The following is a 22709-nucleotide window of genomic DNA, read 5'->3' as shown; positions in this document are numbered from 1 at the left end:
AGCAGATGTTCTGTAATTGGTTTGTTTGAAGGTTAGGTCAACCCTGCTGATAATGCACTTCTAAATTTAAATTACGGTGGTAGAGCGAGATCCAGCCAATGGGGAAAATGATGAGAGAAACTTCTTGCTGGATAGTCATCTCTCACTGCTAAGACTGGATAAGATGCCCCAGGAAATCTGTTAAAGTAACCTTGAATGGTGGGAAATTCAGCACTCAAATATATTCCTGGAGGAGAAAAGTCAAAAGCAAATCTCTTTCCCATGAATGTTTCTTTGGATGGAATGGCATCACTGGACCTCATATTAAAGTGGGAGGCAAGTGAACATACTCTGAATGCAACGGTGAGAGCCCAAGAGAAGTCTGCCTTTCAGATCAACTCATTCACTGGGGAGAGACCATAGGAAAAACGCTTGCTGCCAAATGCTCTATTTGGAAAGCCACTCATTGAATGGCTTTTATGTCCTCTTCATGTTTATAATGGCTTCCATCAACTCACCTTTTTTCTGAGAATTTGGATTTCTCTTCTCTCAACTTTTTTCAAGGAAGTATGTTTCATACTTAAGTTCAAAGTTTATCATTCCATGTTTTCCTAAGTTTCCTCCAGAGTTGGAATTTTGATGACACTCTTTAAAGGCTGAGACCATTTAAAGATAATTCTAGTTCTTCATACTCTCATTTTTTTTAAAGGCTAAGCTTGTCAATAACTTTGCATTTTTCTTCAATTTTTTCAGCAATTTGTATAGCAAGCTGTTTTCTCCTTCTTACATAACACCCTACATTTAACTCATCAAAAACTTCTGAACAAGAACAAGAGAATTATAGAAAATACAGTGACTGCTGTACCTACCACTACTTCCCAGAACTCAATTTCAAGTCTTTAGACAACTTTACCAAAACCACTTGGTCTCAAACACCAGCCCCAAGTTAAGTTTTACTTCCTTCTGCACCAAGTTCCAATGTCTCCCAGCAGACACCCCAGCAGAACTCTCTTTGTTTTGGCTGTGCCGCATGGCATGTGAGATCTTAGTTCTCGGACCAGAGACGGAACCCTCGCCCCCTACAGTGGGAGCATGGAGACTTAACCACTGGACCACCAGGGAATTTTCCCAGCAGAATTCTTAACAGATCTCCCTACAGGAGTCATGGTTTCATCAGGCCACAGAGGACACACAACTACCACTATACAGCATTTTTCCAAGAACCCAAACCCACACTGAACAGCTAGAACAAATTGAAGGAGGATTGTTTAAAGAGAAGTACAAGGATGTGAAAGAATTCATATGCACACTCTAATGCCTAATGTTCCATCATTTCTCTACTTTTAAAATCAATATTTTAAAGAATATAGATGATAATATCAAGTCTATCATTTGATTAATTGTCAGAAATTGGACACATCCATATAACTACTGCCCTAACCAAGAAAGAGAACAGTATCTTCCCCACCTCCCCAGAAGCCTTGCTTGTGTCCCTTTGAAACTTCTATATCTTTGTTACCAAAGTAATAAATATTCTGACAGTTGATGACATAGATTAATTTTAACTCGCTTTTGAACATATAATACATATTCTGACTCTAATTCCTTTTGCCAAACCTTACATTTGTTTGATTAATCCATGACACACGTAGCAGTACTTTGTCCATTTACATCACTGTGTAGAGTTCCACTAAGTAAATATATCAAAATGTATTTATTTATTCTTCCACTGATGAAGATGAGTCCTTCTCAGTTTCTGTTTTCAAAAAATATTGCTATGAATATCTTATATATCCCGTCACTAACATAAGCATCCTTTTTTGTTGTGTTTGTTCCTAAAAGTGAAATTACTCAGTCAGCAATTATGTACATATAGGTAGATACTGCCAAATACTTCCCAGAGTGGTTGGCTAACTTCTACTCCTACCAGCACTTATAGGAACTCTGGCTGCTCTACATCTTCTCCGACTCTTATTAGTGTTAGTCTCTAAATCTGGCCTTTCTCGTGAATTGAGATTTTCAATATTCACAGTATTTTTAATACTGTGATTTTAAATTGCATTTTCCCAATTACTAATGAAATTCAGAACCTTTCTGTATCTTTACTTTTTGTCTGAAGATCATCTTTTGTGAAGGGCTGCTATGGGTCTCTGACCCATTTTTCCACTAGTTTGTCTTTTTCTTATTGATTTATAGGAACTGATCATACAAATCCTTGTTTGGTTATCTGCATTTCAAGTACCTCCTTCCAAATGTGGCTGGTGTTTTTCAATCTCTAAATTGGACATTTTTATACATAGAAATTCTTAAAATTGATGTGCTTTGATCAAATTTGGCGATCTCTTCATCTAGAGTCAGTGCTTTTGTATCATGTTTAAAAATCTTTGCCTACTCTCAGGTCATGAAGTTATTCTCTTAAGCTATTGACTACTGCTTTACTATTTATGTCTACTATCTGCCTGGATTGATTTTTGCATTGGTATGAGGTAGAAGTTAGGTTTCCTATTTTTCATATGGATATATAATTGGCACATCATTTATTGAAAACAAAACTCTCCTTTCCCCAGAGACCTTAACTGCAAACTTTGTAATAAATTAGTCTACATTTATTCATGGACCTGATTCTGGACTGTATTCTAACCCATTAACATATTTATATAGCAGTATATCAATACCACACTGTCTTGATTACTAGACTTCTTCATATGAATAAAATCATCTCAAACTACTCAAGACAGTCCCTGTTTTTGGTCCTTTGCATTTCATAAATATTTTAGGTTAGGTTCTTAATTTCCACACAAGCACACATTAAAAAGAAAAACATTCTGGGTTTTGACAAATATAGACTTGAATCTATAGATCAACTTAGAGAGACTGACATCTCATGAGTCTTCCAATTCATGAGAACAATTCCTTCATTTATTGATGTCTTCCATATATTTTCAATGTTTTATTAAAAAACGATTGTGTGGAGCTTTCTATTTCCTCTAGTGTCAGTTTTATAGGTTGTATTTTTCCACAAATTTTTCTATCATATCACTATCTTCAAATTACTACATTAAACTGTATACTGATGAACCATTTTTCATTCCTCAACTGTTGTTCTGTCTTTTGACAGCTGAAAAATCTGGTGGGGACTTACAAATATTATTAGTCTCCTCAAAAAACTGTTTGGCTTTGTGATTCTTCTCTGTTGTATATTACTTTAATTTTTATTATTTTTATAAGTTTAACTTTATTATTCTCTCTACTCAGTAACTTTTACTTTGCTACTCTCTTGCTGACTTCATAAAAGAACACTCTTAGATAATTTATCATTAGCCATTCTTCTTTTCTAATACACTCATTTAAGACTATACATTTTCCATATATGGCTCTAGCTATATTCCACAAGTTCTGATATGCCATTTTTATTATCATTCAATTTAAAATATGTTTTTAGTTCATGTTGTGACTTACTTTTTGATCCACAGATAATTAAAAATGCTTAACATACAAGTATTTCTTTAGTTATCTTTTCTTGATTTCTAATTTTGCTGTGGAATTTAAATGTTTTAAATCCCTCGAAATCTGTTGAGACTTGATCTATAATTGTGTCAATGATCCATGTACACTTGAATTGAACTTATATTCTGTCATTTGTAGGTATAAGATTCTATATACATGTATCAGGCATATTACACATGTTGTTCAAATCTTATAACTTTATTGATTTTTGGCATTTTGCTCTTTCAGTTACTGAGATAGGTATGCTAAAATTTCCTAGGTTGGATTTGTCTTTGCTAGGCAAGTAAGTAGGTAGGTAGGTAGGTAAATAGACATTTAGAGAGAGAGATACACTAACAGAGAGAGAGACCAAAGACAGAGATGATACACTGCATACAAAATTAGATTTGTTCTGTTTTGTGACATTCTTTTTGCACCCTTGTATTTTAAGTCTATTTTTTGTAAAGTAGAATTGATCTATTTTGCTTTTTATCCATCCAGTCAACAAAAGAGTATTTCACCTATTTACATTTAATAAAAGCACTGATATATTTGGGTTCACATCTACCATCTTACTATTTGCTTTCTATTTGTTTCTCTATATTTATGATCCTCTTCTCTCCTTCTTGTCTTATTTCAAGTTGATCATATATTTTGTATTATTCTATATTTTCCTCTCAACTAGCTTGTTCAGTGTATATACTTATTCTAATAGATGAGGATCCTCCCAGAAGTTACAACATATATTTTCAATTATTGATGTATAATGTACATTAATCCTTTGATTTTTTTTAATTTTTAATATAAAGGTATATTTATTCTCTCTAAAACATAACAGATATTTCTAGTAAGAATGATGTGATTAAAATATTTCATTATCTATGAAAACCCAAGCTTAACACTTTGAAATACGATATTTAAAATATCAATTTTTAACAAGTTTACTTCAATATTTGGCTGTCTTTCTTAAAAACCATACTTCAGGATGGTATGTAGATCCAAATGGAAAAGCTCCTCACACTTACTAAGATCTGACATGTTTTTCAATCTCATCCTTCAATTAGGCAAAGATTTGTGTGAACATTTAGCAAGTACATTTTTTATCCTCCCTGAATTCAATCATTAGTTTTCACGAACAAACTGAAAGTATTGCATTCTTATTTTTAAAAAATTGTTTTGAACACATGTGATATTGTTCAACAAGTTAGAAAACATTCTTTCCAATTTTAAGTATACTGACTATTTTGACCATTTCAGTAATAAAATCACATAACAATTATAACTTACCCAAATGCCATTTTCAAAAGTGTTATTTCTATAACATGGGTTTGTTTTGAAAAGCATTTAATTTCTCTGCTGCTGCAGCTGCTAAGTCGCTTCAGTCATGTCCGACTCTGTGCGACCCCATAGACAGCAGCCCACCAGGCTCCCCCGTCCCTGGGATTCTCCAGGCAAGAACACTGGAGTGGGTTGCCATTTCCTTCTCCAATGTGTGAAACTGAAGTCGCTCTGTCGTGTCTGACTCTTCGCGACTCTTCGCGACCCCATGGACTGCAGCCTACCAGGCTCCTCCGTCCATGGGATTTTCCAGGCAAGAGTACTGGAGTGGGGTGCCATTGCCTTCTCCATTTAACTCCTCATTCACTATTAAAACAGTACCTTTCCACTGAAGGGACCAATTAAGAGTGCATATTTTTTAAATATCTTTTAAGTAACGCACTGGGGAGAGCTACTTGCTATCATATTAAAAGTCAGCAAATTTGGATCATTTGTGTTTGTAAAAGAATAAAGCATAGCTCATTTTATAGTTTTACATTTCTTTTAGGCAATTTGCCACAGGGTCAAGAATAAACTTCCATATGGTTAAATTATTTTCATGGTCACTCTCCATTTCATTAGAATTACACTGATAGGTGCATTATTTAAAAGTCTTACTTAAAAGAAAAAAGTAGCCACATCAATGGCATGATGCAGTATTTTGGTCATATCTGGTTTCAACGTCTTTGCTGCAATGTTTCTGTTTACGAATGGTGCAGAGAATGAGTTTCAGCTGTGGTTCTTTCTCTGGCTTTTACCCTCAGAATCCTTTATTTTTCTAAAATTCTAGTCAAAGCAGCAACAGCTTTTCCAGAAAATAATTGTTTTAAAGAAGTCAGTTAATCTATACAAAATATCTTACTGAATATATTCTTTTCTATGGATCACAAAGTCATTTTTTTTAACTGAAAGAGAATCTAATACATACCATAAACTGAGACAGGATAAAGCCAATTGCATTATAAAACAGCTACATATAGCAAACATTCCACGTTTGGTCTAATACTTGTTTCTTCAAATGATCAGCAATGTTTTCTCTGGGTTTTCAAAGGCAAGGGAATGCATATTAGTTTACCGCCATATTATTTGCCATACATAACATTAATCATTTTTACCATAACTACAAGAATAGGGAATTTCCCAATATGTGAAATTTTCATTTTTTACTATTAATTTAACAACTCTATTAACTACTACATGCCATATACTGCTCTAAGATCTGAGAGTATAGCAGTGAATCAAGTAGAATAATAAATAATGCCTGCATGCAGAAAACTATTCTTTAAACATCAAAAGATGTTTCTAAACATCCAACATAAAGTAAATTTTAATAAAAGATCAAGTATCTCTTGTTTTAAATATCACTAAAAATTCTACAGGTTTTTCTTCATGTTTTTATTGTTTTATTTTTAATCATCCTTTTAAGTGCTTTGAATTATTACCGTTAATTTATATCTCAGGGAACAATACAACCTTAGGGTGAGATTCATCATTAACAGTAGTGGATGGCTATCCATTTTCAATCATCCTTTTTTAATTTATTACTCATCTGATTAGATGGTCATTGTTTTGTCAACACTATTGTTTTCTTTACTGATATGTTCGTGTTATTAAGATGAAGTCAACTCGTGGTGTCTCTATAAATTAGGGTCAAAGCAATAAATAAACCATTCTAGTTATTTTAGCAGAGAATTTAATAGAAGAAATTGGTTCAAGGGGTATTGGAAGACTGAAAAAGGAAAAACAAGACTCTACTCACAGAGATAGTAACTTCAGGAAGCAGCTTCCATCCACTCCTGGAGCCAGGGATCAAAGGGAAGAAAATGAGCTTAACAGACCCAGACGTCTGGGGACCTGGACCTCCGAGACAGCTCGCTGGCTCCTCGGGTGCCTGGAGGAAGGGTCCACAGGTCAAGACTCACACCCCTGAGGAAGGGGCGCTGCCTGGCTGGTGTTGCCACCAGCATGATAATGAGGGGCATGAAGCTGCTGGTTTGGGAGTGTGGAATGAAGCTGGAAAATGTAACCAGTTGCCACTGGAACCAACTAGGGTGGCGATGGCAAAATCAGCAGACAAACTGGAAGGATCAAGTTCTTGCTCCTGCTTCCTGCCTTTCTATTTGGCAGAAAACCTGAAGCAGCACACTAACAACGCAGAAATGTGATTTACAGCCTCCCAACTCCCATGGCCCAAAGCAGGGTGTGGTGTGAGGCAGGAAACAATAGCATAATACCCAGTGGTGTCTCTGCAGAAGTATTTTTAAACCATTTGTTCATTTTGTGAGGGCTATCATACTTAAAATGAAGCAATATAATTTACAGCATCACACAACTAGGCTACAAAGTCTGCTTTACATCACAATGTATTAGAAGAGGAAGAAAAACGCCTGTGAGCAGTACAGTATACGCCCCTGGGTAGGAAACTCCTACCTGACGTACATGACATGTGACCACTCAGCAAATGGGCCAAGAAAGAAGGAAGGAGCCAGTGCCAATCTGAATAAAGGGTATAAGTAAAGATGAATAAATTTTATTTTGAATATAGATACAAGCTGAAGTTCTCATTTTTTGTTTTTTACCATATTCATTGGTCATGTAAAAATGGCTCTTCTTTCCACTGAAGACAACTGGTCTAGGCCAAGGTTGGAAAATAAACAGAACATGAACCAAATCGTGCCAGTTACCTGTTTTTTAAATAAAGTTTTATCTGAACTCTGCCTATTCACTCACATATTGCCTGTGGCTGCTTTCACATTACAACAGCAAATTTGAATAGTTGCTCCAGAAACCATATGTCCTTCAAAGCCCCAGATATTTGCTATTTGGCCCTTTTCAGAGTAAGCCTGTGGATCCTTGGTCAAGACAGAAATGTTCAATAGAATTTTCTGAAATGATGCAAATGTTCTGTATCTGCATTTTCTATCACAGGAGCTATCGGCCACATGTGGCTACTGAGAACTTGAAACATAGCTAGTACAACTAAGTAACTAAATATTCAATTTAATTTTCATTTTAACAGCCGCACATAGCTAGTGGCTTTGGCAGTAGAGAACACAGGACAATAAATAGAAATAAGAAAATCGCCTGCTTTTGAGCTATCTAGAATTAATTTTTCATTATGCTTCAGTCTTAGAGGAGGTATACTGGAGTGTGCTGTCACTTCTGTACCCCTGTGGTAGACATGACTCATACCCTCCAATATCTAGTTCTTGTCTCCTTCCCAGCACAGGGAAGATTATGATCGCTCAGCCCTTAGAAGTTATGTGTAGCCACCTGATTGGTCTCAGAAAATAATATGTGAGCAGAAATCATGTGTTTTATTTATAAGCTGAAGCTCATTCATGCCAGTGGTCAACCCTCCAGCACACTCTTGTCCAGCACAGGCTAATCCCAACACTCTATATGTTGAGGAGTCAGCGTTAGAAGATCATGGAGGCACCTGTCTCCATCTGAGCCCTTGACTGACAACTTTACAGAGGAAGGCACTCCTCCAACCCCAACTGGACCTGTGGCATGAGACATTTGTAAATTTTTTTTGTCTTAAAGAACTGGTGTTTGATAGTTATCTTTCAGCCGAGCTTAACTTAGCCCTGGCACAATTCCCTAAAAGAGTGATTTAATAGCCTCAGAAACCCACCCCTGCCCTCCTTGCCTACAGTCTGCCAAATAAAGCTAGAAGTGTGTTACACAAGCCAGGAAGACAAGGCTGCAGAGGGGATATTCCATCAGTTTTGAGTTTCTGTAGAAACGGTGAGTTCTTGCAGCTTGGGGCCACTGTGATTTGGAGTTGGCCTGTCACCTGATGCAGTAAGTGACTTCTAACTGCCTCTTCTGCCTTTTCCAGGTCCCTGCTCTCGTTGTACTGGTGGATGAAGGGAGGGTTAGCTTTGGAGTCAGACAGATCTAAATTTGAGTCCTGACTCTGCCATTTAGCAGCTCTTTCACTCTGGCTGAAGCACTTGCCTTCCTTAAGCCTCCATTTTCTCTTGTTTGAAATATGTCTATTTAGAGAAACTTTTCCTGATTGCCACAAGCATTAGCAATAATTTCTAATGTCTGCTAGCATTCCTGTCACCCCTAAAAACATTCCACCTGCTCTCCAGGCACTGCACCTTTGCCTCTGTTCCTCCTTTCAGCCAGGATTCCTTCTGCATGCCACAATGCCTTTCTTAAATGGAAGTCCTTCTTACTCTGCAACACCATGTCTTGCTGTATTAGCTGACCATGAGGTTTCCATCCTCTAAACTATGTCTCTCAACCCTTAGGTAGTTCCTACCCATTAATCGAAATCCAACTCAAACATCACCTTCTCAATGAAAACTTCTCCCATCTGAGGCAAAGTTCACCCTCCTCCTCCCACCCTGTGGCTTCAATGTTCACACCTGCTTCAACTACAGTGTGTTTTCCACTCATTCTCCTGACAACTCACTTAATGCCAGGACTGTGTTTTTCTCATCCTCATCTCTACACCCCTGATCCTAGGCTGCTCTATAACTTGGAGAATTCCTGGCATACAGAAGGCCATCAATAATGATATGAAGCAAAGAGGTAGGGACTTCCCTGGTGGTCCAGTGACTAAGGTTCCACGCTTCCAATGCAGGGAGCCCAGGTTTGATACCTGGTCAGGAAACTAGATCTCATATGCTGAAACTAAGATTTCCCATGCCACAATGAAGATCAAAGATCCTGCATGCTGTAACTAAGACTCAGCACAGCAAAATAAATAAATGATTTTTTAAAAAAAGCAAAAAGGGAAAGGAGGAGGAGGAAGAAAACTTAGGAAAGCAGTGGGGAAACGATCAAGAAAATGGAAAAATTAGACTTCTATCAAAGAGAAAAATCTGACTTCTATCAAAGAGAAAATAACTTGGAACTGTAGTTTCCCCTTCCAAGAAAAGCATAGCTTCCTTTTAAAGCGTTAATTCAATAATCTTTCTCACTGAGTCATGCAGAAATTCTTAAATAATTTTTTGAACTGACAGGTAGTCTATAAAAGGAAAGAGTTCATTGCAGGTTGATGAAAAGGAGGCAGCATCTTTTCTTCCTCTTAGCTCTTTTGCCCACATTTTCATAATTATTTATATTTCATCAATCAGTTAACTATAAAAGGAAATTCAAGAGGTGAAAAAGAACATATTTGGTTACCCACATTACTAATGCCACCAAAGAATGAACTGGCAGAGATCTAATAGCTAAGGCCCAACCCTAGTGGAGAAGAACATCCATAAAAACCATATCAGACCTTCTTGATTACAAACGCACTTTCTTCTTGGGGATAAATGGCCCCAGCAACATACTATAATAAAACATTAAAATTTCTTTAAGTAAAAAAAAAAAATCAAACCCTTTGACATGTAGCTTTAAAATTGGAGGAAGAAGCTTATGAGCATTTTAGGGAACACAAAAGGTTGTAGCCAAAAATCATCAATTTCTCCTTGCCGCTGCCCCAAATATGCCACCCGCCTAACTCTATGGTGGGTACAAGCGGAAAGTTATTCCTCCCAGTAAAGGACATAGGAGTAAGGACCAGAAAGAGAAAGAAACTAATATTGGTTATGAAACTCAAGGAAAATCAGTGCTGAATTATTTATGTCTAAGTTTAAATGGTCCCTTGCTGTTTTCAGCTGTCAGGAAAAAGAAGGTCATAAAATTTCCTCCCTCCAGCCGAGATGGAAGCCTCTCTGAAAAAGTGGCCCTTAGAAATAAAGCCCCAGAAGTCTCCAAGGTACAGCACAGAGCTCAGAGTTAGTTGGGGTGGAAGTTTAGATGAGAAGTATTTCCAGGTGGGCAGAAAAGTCAGCACTATCAAATCACTCTGGAACAAGAGTAGCCAAAAGAGAATTGTCTGTCATCCTCAGCAGTCCTCCCACAATTTTAACAAGGCCAGATGTCTCTCAGTTCATAAAATGGTCAGCAATTGTGTGCAGTCAACCACACTCTCTCCATTCGAAATAATGAAAGAGACCGAAGTTCAAGAGAGAGAGGTCAAACTGAGCCATTCAGCATCTTGGGAAGATTTCTACTTCTTTATTAAGTGGATGGCACAGACGGGGCCTCAGCCTAATCCAGTGACATTCTCCTGAATGGTCAAAGGTCATCGTATGCTGATTGCAGGGATTCAGCATTTACAGAGAGGTGAGACAGAAGCCAAACTCTTGTGACCAAAATGCATTGCTCTCAGGGGCCCGAGAGAGAGCTGATGACCCCATTCATCAGTGAACCAACTGGATGGATGGTCAAACAGAGCAGAGCACTATAGGTTTTCACCTTCACAGAAATCAGCTGCTGTCATTCTTAGAAGACTACAAATATTATTCTAGAAGTTCTCTGTGTGAGGCCCATGCCTGCTGCAGTGAGACCCTCAGACACCATCAGGCATGCTAGAGAATCATGGGGGAAATTAATATTCCAGTACTCTCTACTGAGAGGACAAATTATCGAAAGAAAGTAAAATCAAGTGTGCAGACACCAGAAGATTAAGAAATTGGTTAAGAACCAAGGAAAGGTTCTCAGTGGAGAGAAATATAGTATTATCGACTTATAATTAAGTGACTAAGTACAGTGAAATATAATAAGTTGGCTCAACTATAAATCAACTTATCTCTCCCCAAATACAGTAAGATATAAAGTAGAAATCTGATAAACCTTTTCATTATCTTCTTAAGATTGATATAAATCTAACCTCTGTGCTTTTATTTGAGTCAGATAACCACACTTCCTGATTTACCTGGGACAGTTTTCGTTCCTGCCTGTTGTCCCAGCATAATTATTAATAGCATCCTCTTTCATTCTCCAAAGTGACCCATTTGGACAATTACATAAACATATTACTTATAAAGGGTTTCTGCTGAATTATAAGTGCTTTGTTACTACTTATTTGAAAGGCAGAGGGAGTTTCTCTCTAAATAGAAAAAGTCTAAATATAAAACCATGTTACATAAAAGAATAAATAGGTTTAGCTTCACAACTGGACAGCAGAACAATACATAACATGGCACTGAGATTAGGCTAATAAAATTATCCCCAACGCCTTTACCAGTGAAATTCTCCCTCTAGCTCTCTTGGGTCACGTGGCACTTTTTAATTTGACATAATTGATGTGATCTTGTAATACCAACCTCAGATTTACGGTAAGAAGAGAGAGAGGCGGCTAACAAAGCTCACATCTGCAGTGAATATGTTAATGGCACGTGTTGTTTTCCCCTCCACTGAAGTCTTCCTTTGAACATCTTTCATGTTTCAAGTTATGCCTTCAAAATTGCTCACGACAGCTGGGCCTCTTGCCTGTTTTGTGTTAATTAATTTTTGTATTTAGGCCTCTGCTGTTATTATTACTTGTTCATTGGTGGCTGTCATTATCATAATATTTTGTTTCTCTCTCTAAATAAGCTAAATACTAAGATCCTGAATTGCATACAGGAAAGTAATATAAAGCTTCCAAAGGAAATGAAAAGAGAATATTGGAAAATCATATAGGACATTTCGTTCCTGAAAATGACTTAAAGGAATAGATTCTCATGACACAGTTGAAGAAAAAGAGGACAAATTAAAGTAAGGCTCTTCCCTTGACTGGAAATTGGCAAGTGAGGGTCAGGAAAGCCACTGAACAGTATGCTGAGCGTGCTTCCCTTCCTGTTGATGGTCTGTAGGGAAACCCTGGCCTTTGGGGATGGCATGAAAATCACCAAGTGGGGAGGCCTTCGCTTTTCTTGCAACAATCCAGTGCTCAGGACCAATGAGATTCCACAACACCTCCCTTGGGTGATAGGACCACGCCCAGCCCCATGGCAGAGCCTTGGCACTGGGAATCTGGAGAGAGATGAATGTCAGTCACTTCTCCAACTCTTTTTTCCCAGTGACCACTTCCAAACTATCACCAGAGCATCTTGCTTAAACTTGTGCACATGTGGTACTCTCTCAAAGGATTTGTCATCCAAGTTCCTACTATAAATCAGAAGTAATGACAAACCCAATGACCTACGCAATTAAAAAAAAAATGGAACAGCAGCAGTGGCATATTAGCAGTGAAAAGCTTGTTTATCATGCTTGAAATGCCAAAGAAGTATCATCCTGATTCAAGATCTAGTCTTTTCCTTAGGCAAAATATTCCTTAATATGAGAAAGGAAAAATGAGAGAATCCACTGGCAAGATGTGAGCCAACCTAGAAATCAACCCCTGAATCAGATAAACACATTAGTATTGGCTCTAAAAAGGAACTGGTCATGAAAACCTCCTCCTCCATGCATTCATTTACAAACAGAAGGTCATCCTTTTTAAATGTGTCTTGCTGGGGGACCAGTTATGATGTGTGGGTGATACGCTAGACCCTACAGAAGTCCTTTTTGGACAAAATGTTTGAATATTAAATACTAAGTAATTTTTGTATGTTTTTAGTATACTTTCTGAGATTAATTTTTGGAGGGTAGAGAAGAGGACTGCATCATTCAGGGCAAATTCTTCATTTTTCTTTTTCTTACTTCTACAGAGACTTATAAATTTCACCTTTTAAAGAATTTCAGATTTTTATTCTTTCACAGTCTGAAAAGCTTTATCCACACATGCCCTTTCTCCCAGAATAATCATTTTTTTCTTCTTTCTAAGCACTTCTGTAAATAGGAACTCAGACTTCATAAAGACCCCATGAGACAGGCACTACTATAAATGGAGAAAACAGAACCAGGAGGATTAAGTAACTACCTGAGAGCACACTGAGATTGAATTTATTTTTAATTAATTAATTTTTCATTGAAGGATAATTGCTTTACAGAATTTTGCTGTTTTCTGTCAACCCTCAAACTGAATCAGCCATAGGCATACATATATCCCCTCCCTTTTGAAACTCCCCTCCCATCTTCCTCCCCATCCCACCTCTCTATGTTGATACAGAGCCCCTGTTTGAGTTTCCTGAGACAAACAGAAACTTCCCGTTGGCTATCTATTTTACATATGGTAGTGTAAGCCTCCATGTTACTCTTTCCATACATCTTACCCTCTCCTCCCCTCTCCCCATGACCATAAGTCTACTCTCTATATTTGTTTCTCCATTGTTTCCCTGTAAATAAATTCTTCAGTACCATTTTTCTAGATTCCATGTATATGCGTTAGAATATGATATTTATTTTTCTCTTTCTGACTTACTTCACTATGTATAACAGGTTCTAGGTTCATCCACCTCATTAGAACTGACTCAAATGTGTTCCTTTTGATGGCTGAGTAATATTCCACGGTGTATATGTACCACAACTTCTTTATCCATTCATCTGTCAGTGGACATCTAGGTCACTTCCATGTTCTAACTATTGTAAATGGTGCTGCAGTGAACAATGGGATACATGTGTCTCTTTGAATTTTGGTTTCCTCAGGGTATATGCCTAGGAGTGGGATTGCTGGATCATATGGTGGTTTTATTTCTAGTTTTTTAAGGAATCTCCATACCGTCTTCCACAGTGGCTGTATCAATTTACATTCCCACCAACAGTGCAAGAGCATTCCCTTTTCTCCACACCCTCTCCAGCATTTATTGTTTGTAGACCTTTTGATGATGGCCATTCTGACAGGTGTGAGGTGATATCTCGTTGTAGTTTTGATTTGCATTTCTCAATAATGAGAAATGTTGAGCATCTTTACATGTGTTAGCCATCTGTATGTCTTCTTTGGAGAAATGTCTGTTTAGGTCTTTTTCTCACTTTTTGATTGGGTTGTTTGTTTTTCTGGCATTGAGTTGTATGAGCTGCTTGTATATTTTGGAACTTAATCCCTTGTCAGTTGTTTCACTTCCTATCATTTTCTCCCATTCTGAGGGTTGTCTTTTCACCTTGATTATAGTTTCCTTTGCTGTGCAAAAGCTTTTAAGTTTAATCGGGTCCCACTTGTTTACTTTTGTTTTTATTTCCCTCGCTGTAGGAGGTGGGTCATAGAGGATCTTGCTTTGATTTATGTCATCAAGTGTTCTGCCTATGTTTTCCTCTAAGAGTTATATAGTTTCTAGTCTTACATTTAGGTCTTTAATCCATTTTGAGTTTATCTTTTTGTATGGTGTTAGGAAGTGTTCTAATTTCTTTCTTTTACATGTAGCTGTCCAGTTTTCCCAGCACCATTTATTGAAGAGGCTGTCTTTGCCCCATTGTATATTCTTGCCTCCTTTGTCAAAAATAAGGTACCCATACGTGCATGGGTTTATTTCTGGGCTTTATATCTTGTTGCATTGGTCTATATTTCTGTTTTTGTGCTAGTACCATACTGTCTCGATGACTGTAGCTTTGTAGTATAATCTGAAGTCAGGAAGGTTGATTCTTCCAGCTCCATTCATCTTTCTCAAGACTGCTTGGGATATTCGGGACCTTTTGGTTTCCATATGAATTGTGAAATTTTTTGTTCTAGTTCTGTGAAAAATGCCATTGATAATTTGATAGGGATAGTACTGAATCTGTAGATTGTGTTTGGTAGTATAGTCATTTTCACAATATTGATTCTTCCTACTCAGGAACATGGAATCTCTCTCCATCTGTTTATATCATCTTTGATTTATTTCATTAGCGTCTTATAGTTTTCTGTGTACAGATCTTTTGTCTCCTTAGGTAAATTTATTCCTAGATATTTAATTCTTTTTGTTGCAATGGTGAATGGGGTTGATTCCTTAATTTCTCTTTCTGATTTTTCATTATTATTATATAGAAATGTAAGTGATTTATGTGTATTGATTTTGTATCCTTTGCTAAATCCTTTGTAAACTTTGCTAAATTCACTGATTAGCTCTAGTAATTTTCTGATACTATTTTTTTAGGGTTTTAGGGTTTCATGTCATCTGCAGACAGTGAGAGCTTTACTTCTTTTCTGATCTGGATTCCTTTTATTTCTTTTTCTTCTCTGATTGCTGTACCTAGGACTTCCAGAACTATGTTGAATAATAGTGGTGAAAGTGGACACCCTTGTCTTGTTCCTGATCTTAGGGGGAATTGAGACTGAATTTAGAGTCAAATTCTTAACTACTACACCAATTTCAATAGCCATGTAAGAGCTGTGTCTAACAAAAAGTTTTCATCATTGTGCAATATCCTAGAGGCAACAATATACAAGAGCATCTCCAAATAAAATTTGACTCAATTAAGCAAACATTTATTGAGCACCTGCTATATACCAGACATTGTGCTATGTGTCAGGACAAGCAAAAGCAATAGACAAGGGGCATTTTATGGGGGCTTCCCAGGTGACACAGTGGTAAAGAATCTGCCTGCCAATGCGACAGATGCAAGAGACACTGGTTTGATCTCTGAGTCAGAAAGATCCCTTGGAAGAGGAAATGGTAATCCATTCCAGTATTTTTGCCTGGAAAATTCCATGGACAGAGGAGCCTGGTGGGCTACAGTCCATGGGGTCACAAAAAGTCAGACACAACTGAACACATAACACACCTTAGGGAGGAGAGACTAAATACATTTGAGAAAGGGAGAAGATGGTGGGGTCCAACAAGCTTCCTGGGGATCAGAAAGAAAGAATGGCAAACATCTTATTATTTTGTTAAAACTTATTTTTCCATGATTAATCCCTTTGCTTTAGGCTACAATACACTTATCAAACAAGTTTATCAGCACTGATACATAAGAGAGAGACAGCTCAAAATTTCCATCTGACTCACAAATAATTAAACGCACTGTTAAAACAAAATGTGCCCCCCAAACAGACATAAGAATCGATGGAAATGAATAGAGAGCCCAGAAATAAATCTATACATCTACAGTCAATTTTCACCAAAGGAGGCAAGAATATACGATGAAGAAACATCTTCAGCAAGTGGTGGTGGGAAAGCTGGAGAGCCACATGTAAATCAATGAAGTTAGAACATACCTTCACACCATGCACAAAAATAAACTCCAAATGGCTTAAAGACTTAAATATAAGACATGATACCATAAAACTCCTAGAACATAGGTAAAACATTCTCTGACATAAATAATACTACTGTTTTCTTATATCAGTCTCCCAAAGCAACAGAAATAGAAGCAAAAATAAACAAATGGGACCTAATCAAACTTAAAAGCTTTTGCATAGCAAAGGAAATCATAAGCAAAATAAATATACACCTATAGACTGGGAAAAAATATTTGCAAATGATGCAACCAACAAGGGTTTAATTTCCAAAATAAACAGCTCATATAACTTAATAACAACAACAACAAAAAACCAACCCAATCAAAACATAGGCAGAAGACTTACATAAGCATTTCTCCAAAAGAGACATACAGATGGCCAACAGGCACATGAAAAGATGCTTAACATCATTAATTATTAGAGAAATACAAATCCAAACTACAATGAGGTACCACCCCACACCAATCGGGATGGCCATCATTAAAAAATCTACAAATAACAAATGCTGGAGAAGGACTAGAGAAAAGGGAATCCTCTTACATTGTTGATGAGAATGTAATTGGTGTAGCCACCATGGAGAACAGTATGAAGGGTTCCTCAAAAAACTAAAAGTATAGTTACCATATAATCCTAATCCAGCAATCCCACTCCTCGGCATATATCTGGACAAAATTATAATTTGAAACCATACATGCACCCCTATGTTCACAGCAGCGTTATTTGCAATAGTAAAGACATAGCAACAAACTAAATGGCCCTCAGTAGATGATGGATGCAGAAGATATGGGGTGTGTGTGTGTGTGTGGTGTATACACACACAAGAATATTACTCAGCCATAAAATATAGTAATCCTATTTGCAGCTACATGGATGGACCTAGACATTATCATACTAAGTGAAATAAGTTAGAAAGACAAATACCGTATGATATCACTTACATGTGAAATCTTAAATATGACAGAAATGAACTTATCTACGAAACACAAATAGACTCACAGACATAGAAAACAGAGCTGTCATTGCCAAGGAGGAGAGAAAGCTGGGAAGGGTCGGATTGGGAGTTTGGGATTAGCAGATGCAAATCATTATATACAGAATGGATAAAGAACAAGGTCCTATTGCATAGCACAGGGACCTATATTCAATATCCTGTGATAAACCATAATGGAAAAAATATGAAAAAGACTACACACACACACACACACACACACACATATATAACTAAATCAACTTGTTGTACACCAGAAACTAATACGATGTTATAAATCAACTAAACTTCAATAGTTGACATAAACAATAAAATAAAATAATATTGAGTCAAGTTACCTCTGTAATAACCTATATTGGAAAAGAATCTGAAAAAGAATGAATATATGTATATGTATAACTGAATCATTTTGCTGTACACCTGAAAGTAACACATTGTAAATCAATCATACCCCAATATGAAACAAAAATTAAATTAAATAAAGTAAAATGTGCTCATATGTATGAAACTGACTCCACCTGCCTCCCTATTCTCTCATCTAAAGTACCTCTTCCTTTTCAGTGGCTCCAAAGAGAGATGTTTTTCCCTCTCAGCCTTTTCAGTCAAGTTTTGTACACATTTATCAACTCTTGAGTTTCCAAGTCAGGATGTCTGTCATTTAACCTTCATCCTCCTTGAATTTTCATCCTGATAGATTTGGAGTAAACCACAGACTGATAAATGAGCACTGCTTTGGCGACACAAAAGAGCAGTCATTAAGGAAACCTCTCTGAAGGTATGAATCAAAGCCAGGGATCTTTTGGTGTTTTTCCCCCTTCTTGTTCACAGATCGCCTGCAGTAATATGTTTTTATTATTTGTATTTATTTCTTTTTCCCCCCTACTTAGTTTCCAAATAGTTTTCATCATTTCCTGCCTGTTTTTCTAAAAGAATAAAAGTGTGTCCTGACAGCAGACAGCTCTGTCTTTATGGCATTAATGCGGCTAGCAAAAGCATTTTATCGATTCGAATTTAATCCAGGACCAGAAAACACAAAGAAAAAAAGAAAATGAATTAAAGTTAAGTAACAAGCCCCCTGATGTGAATAGCATGTCTCACTCATAAAGATTTAGGATAATTAGGCAGGTGATTCTTTTCCCCCTAAGGCAACTGTTTTGCTAAACTGAAGCTTTTACGAGGGGGCATTCCTTTATATAGCTTCTAGTTTTCCGATTTTTAAGTCACCACCTACTTAGATATGGTGCTTGGTTTCTTTTTGGTTCAGGAAGCCACACACCGTTTTAATCCTTCTCTGAATTCTTTTCCTCTCCACCAAACTAAAAGAAACCGAATAGCAAAAAAAAAAGAAGAAAGAAGTAAAAGTTAGCAAGGTTTTCCAGAGATAACAGTTGTATCAGATGTGATAAGTGACAAGAGTACATCAGAAAAGATTGTCCTGGGCCATAGAAGGGAACAGTGCAGCATTGTCACAATCGCAGCTGTGCATGCCTGGTTGCCAAGTTTCTTTGTTCACCCCTGAAAGAAAATGCCTTTGGAGTCAAGGGATTTTCATGATGGTCCAACGGTTAAGACTGTGTGCTTCCAATGCAGGGGGTGTGGGTTTGATCCCTGATCGGAGAGCTAAGATCCCACATGCTGTGCGCACAGCCAAAAGATTTTTTTTTTAATGCCTTTGGAGTCAAAATAATGTTTCACTTTCTGATTATAATATTAATAGTTACAATCCAAATGTCAGCTGCCTAAATGTGCTTGAGCTTTCAGGATTCGCATTATTATTCAAGATTTTGGCTTGATTCTCCATTTTATATCATATGGGAAACACACCACCTCCTGAAGCCTCTGGGAGTTAGGATGTGGAGGTGAGAGAAGGCTTCCATTTATTCCACGCAGCTCTCGGTTTCCCCTTCTGCTGAATTCTCAGCCACATTCTACATACAGCCAACTATTCATGTAGCCCTCTGTCCTGCTGGTATTTGCTCCCAAGTCTCACTAATGCAAAACTATGTACAGCAAACCTCCTCCAAATTCAGGGAGCAGCAGAAGAGGATAACATAACCTTATTCATGGGACTATTGAAAGAGTTAAAGGCCACAACTGAAAAATCAGCTCCACGAGGGCTCAGAGTCAGTCATTAGCTGGGCCGCACATGTATGTGTGTCTTCAATGTGACTCATGCCTAAGTTGGTGGCAGTGATGGCAGTCAAGATCCCGTTCACCACGTTAACAGGCAAGGAAGCAAAGAAAGGAAAGGAGGATGACTCGTGCTGGGGGGCCACTCGTTTAGCAGACATGTATCCACCTCCTGCTACATTCTAGTTATCACCACGATGGACCCAGGGTCTAACACAAGTAATGTAAGAAACTGAGTGCCCATAACCAAAGAGAGTACCAAATACTAAGAATGAATGAATGAATCATTAAGGAAATGCATATTGTAAAGACTACTCGCAGCCTCTGAAGACATTCTCTGAGCCTTAGGTGCAGGGTTCCTGAGAACCTGAATTCCTCCTCAGAGCTCAGATCTCAGGCTTATGACAATAGCAAAGATGCCTTGAGTTCACAAGAGCCGGAGCCACAGGACAGGCCAAGGGTCATGGTATACAAGGTATGACCTCCACCAACGGTCAGGAAACTGCCGCGACCATGGCACAGGAAGAACGAGCTTTCCAAGCCAAACACAGAAGTCATCGCTTCCCTACAGCCCGAGGATCCCATTCTCCCAGGGAGCTTTCAGTTACACATGTAAGGGCCCAGCACCACAGGCCATGGTGGCTGGGGCCACTGAGATGGTGCACTCCAGACTGTTTAACACCAGCAAGAAATCCCACACTTTAACACCTGAAGAAAATATGAGACATGCTGCTAAGTTGCTTCAGTCGTGTCCGACTCTGTGTGACCCCATAGATGGCAGCCCACCAGCCTCCCGCCATCCCTGGGATTCTCCAGTCAGGAATACTGGAGTGGGTTGCCATTTCCTTCTCCAGTGCATGAATGGGAAAAGTGAAAGTGAAGTCGGTCAGTCGTGTCCGACTCTTAGCGACCCCATGAACTGTAGCCTACCAGGCTCCTCTGTCCATAGGATTTTCCAGGCAAGAGTACTGGAGTGGGGTGTCATTGCCATATCATGCTGCAATTATCCTGTGAACAGGTTCCAAGCTAATTGCTGATAAAAACCAAAAGTAGATGCTCTTACCACGACCTGGTGGGGGGTTTGTTCACCCTCAGAGCCCAGAACATCCAAGATGCATGCGTCACCTGCCTTCACTGCAGAGCAAAAAGTGATGAATGAAACCACAGGCCTGGTAACGATGGCCATGCACTATTCCTGAAATAAATACTCCATAGGACCAATACACAGTAAATCATCAAAGCTTTACAAAAAGCCCTGAGAGAAAGAAAAACTGTGTTATTAGAAAGATTAATTCAAGAGTCCTAATGATCTCTATTTTTCTTGTGCAAGGAAAGATTAAGATTCAAGATGCAATTTTACAACTGAAACTTTTATTAGGATTGAGAATTAACCCCCCTTATAGAAACATCTGGAATCATACTAAATAACAGAATATGGGTACCTGGGGGGAAATGCAGACTGATACAAATGTCATGAGAGCTGCATGCTGGACAAAGTTAACAATCACTGAAATCAGACACTGGATCAAAGTTCCAGCTCCATCACATTTTGTGTGCCCTTGGGTGGGTTACTGAAGCTTCATAAGCTTGTTTCCTCTTCAGCAAAATGAATTCAATAACATCAACTTCTGTGTTTTTTAAGATTTAAATGTGATAATATGGCAAGTGCCTGTCTTAGAACAGAAACCAATGGAAAATTTCCTTCTGAAGTCCTAAGACACTGTCTCAGCCAACACAATCTTATATGTTTTAAAGACACATTTAACTGTTCTCTGACACTTTTTCCAGATTATTCAAGTTAATCGAGTTTTTATAGATATCTATTTTTTCTAATCTGTGGCTGTATTCTTCTTAAATATCAAAAACTATTTTCAAATCTCTATTCAGAATGTATTACTATCTTTTCTCTTGATACCCAATTTTTTCCGAGTGATGCATCTGGTCAGACTGCATTTTTTTTTAACACTATCAAGGAAATGAGTTAGAGGGCCTTTCATCCCCGGCCAGATGACTGAAGGGAAGCAACTCTTACAGATAACTTCTGCACATGATTCAGGATCTGAGGCAACCTTGTTCCTTTCCTGTGGTTCCAGAAAGGACTTCTGGGCAGCAACCCCAGCTCATGCAAGAACAATTCAGCCTGCATACAGGCAATGAAGGTACAGTGTTGGCTACCCAATCTGTTTTCCCCTCTTGCATTTCACTGAACAAAGTAGAACTGCCTTTGATTTCTTCTGGTTTGAGACTTTTTGGGGTCATGCACAGTAGATTTCTATGCCCTAGCTGGTCCAACTGGAGAAGGCATGTCAACCCACTCCAGTACTCTTGCCTGGAGAATCCCATGGACAGAGGAGCCTGGTGGGCTGCCGTCTATGGGGTCGCACAGAGTTGGACATGACTGAAGCGACTTAGCAGCAGCAGCAGCAGCTGGTCCAACACCCCCATCCCTGCCCTTCTCATCCACATCACCCAGAAAACCAGGCTTACTCATAACACTTCCTCACTTCATTGCTTCCTTCCTACCATTCTTACTTCTCTCTCTTCCTTTTTTTCCCTTCTGTCTTTCAATCAGAAAGAGAACAACTATAGGATGTGAGATCAAGCTATACTGTAGTCAACACAGGTAACTGCTTTGCATATAAAGTAGGTCTGTGCCAGTAGATGACAATCGCAGTTCCTCCATTCAATTCAACAGACAATTATGGGATATGTTTCATGTCTCATACTGTGCTGGGAACACAAAGATAATTTGAGACACGGTCCCTAGCCCCATGGGGTTGTATAGATAAATGGAAAAGTCAATAACACAGCAAACTACAGTACTCTATTATAATAATATAATAATACCATAATGCTCTGTGATGCAGGGTGTGCTAGGGCTATGTAGTAACTGCTTCGGGTGGGGAAGGTCTTCAGGGAAAGCTAGCCTTCATTTGGAGT

At 38.1% G+C, this 22709-nt stretch overlaps 1 long non-coding RNA gene across 47 annotated transcripts in view; it reads right to left on the bottom strand.

The window, feature by feature from the left end:
* LOC145512531 (uncharacterized) overlaps nt 1-22709 on the bottom strand; it is a 1082988-nt gene that overhangs the window by 896613 nt on the left and 163666 nt on the right. For 16 of the 47 annotated variants that reach the window (XR_014058605.1, XR_014058584.1, XR_014058609.1 and 13 more), the window contains 2 exons: nt 6542-6673; nt 5711-5819 (listed from right to left, as the gene is read on the bottom strand). The exons of 17 other annotated variants lie outside the window; for them this stretch is intronic. This is a non-coding gene — a long non-coding RNA (uncharacterized LOC145512531). Of the gene's footprint in view, nt 1-1601; nt 1815-5710; nt 5820-6541; nt 6674-18870; nt 18956-22709 lie in introns of all 47 variants that reach the window. 14 more of the 47 variants (XR_014058651.1, XR_014058590.1, XR_014058595.1 and 11 more) reach the window with 4 other exon arrangements.

This window comes from Giraffa tippelskirchi, chromosome 1, assembly GCF_054371585.1.
Source record: "Giraffa tippelskirchi isolate mGirTip1 chromosome 1, T2T-mGirTip1v1.2.pri, whole genome shotgun sequence".
Classification (NCBI taxonomy): domain Eukaryota; kingdom Metazoa; phylum Chordata; class Mammalia; order Artiodactyla; family Giraffidae; genus Giraffa; species Giraffa tippelskirchi.
The sequence above is the reverse complement of the archived record's forward strand: the minus strand, read 5'-3'. Positions and strand labels throughout refer to the sequence as shown.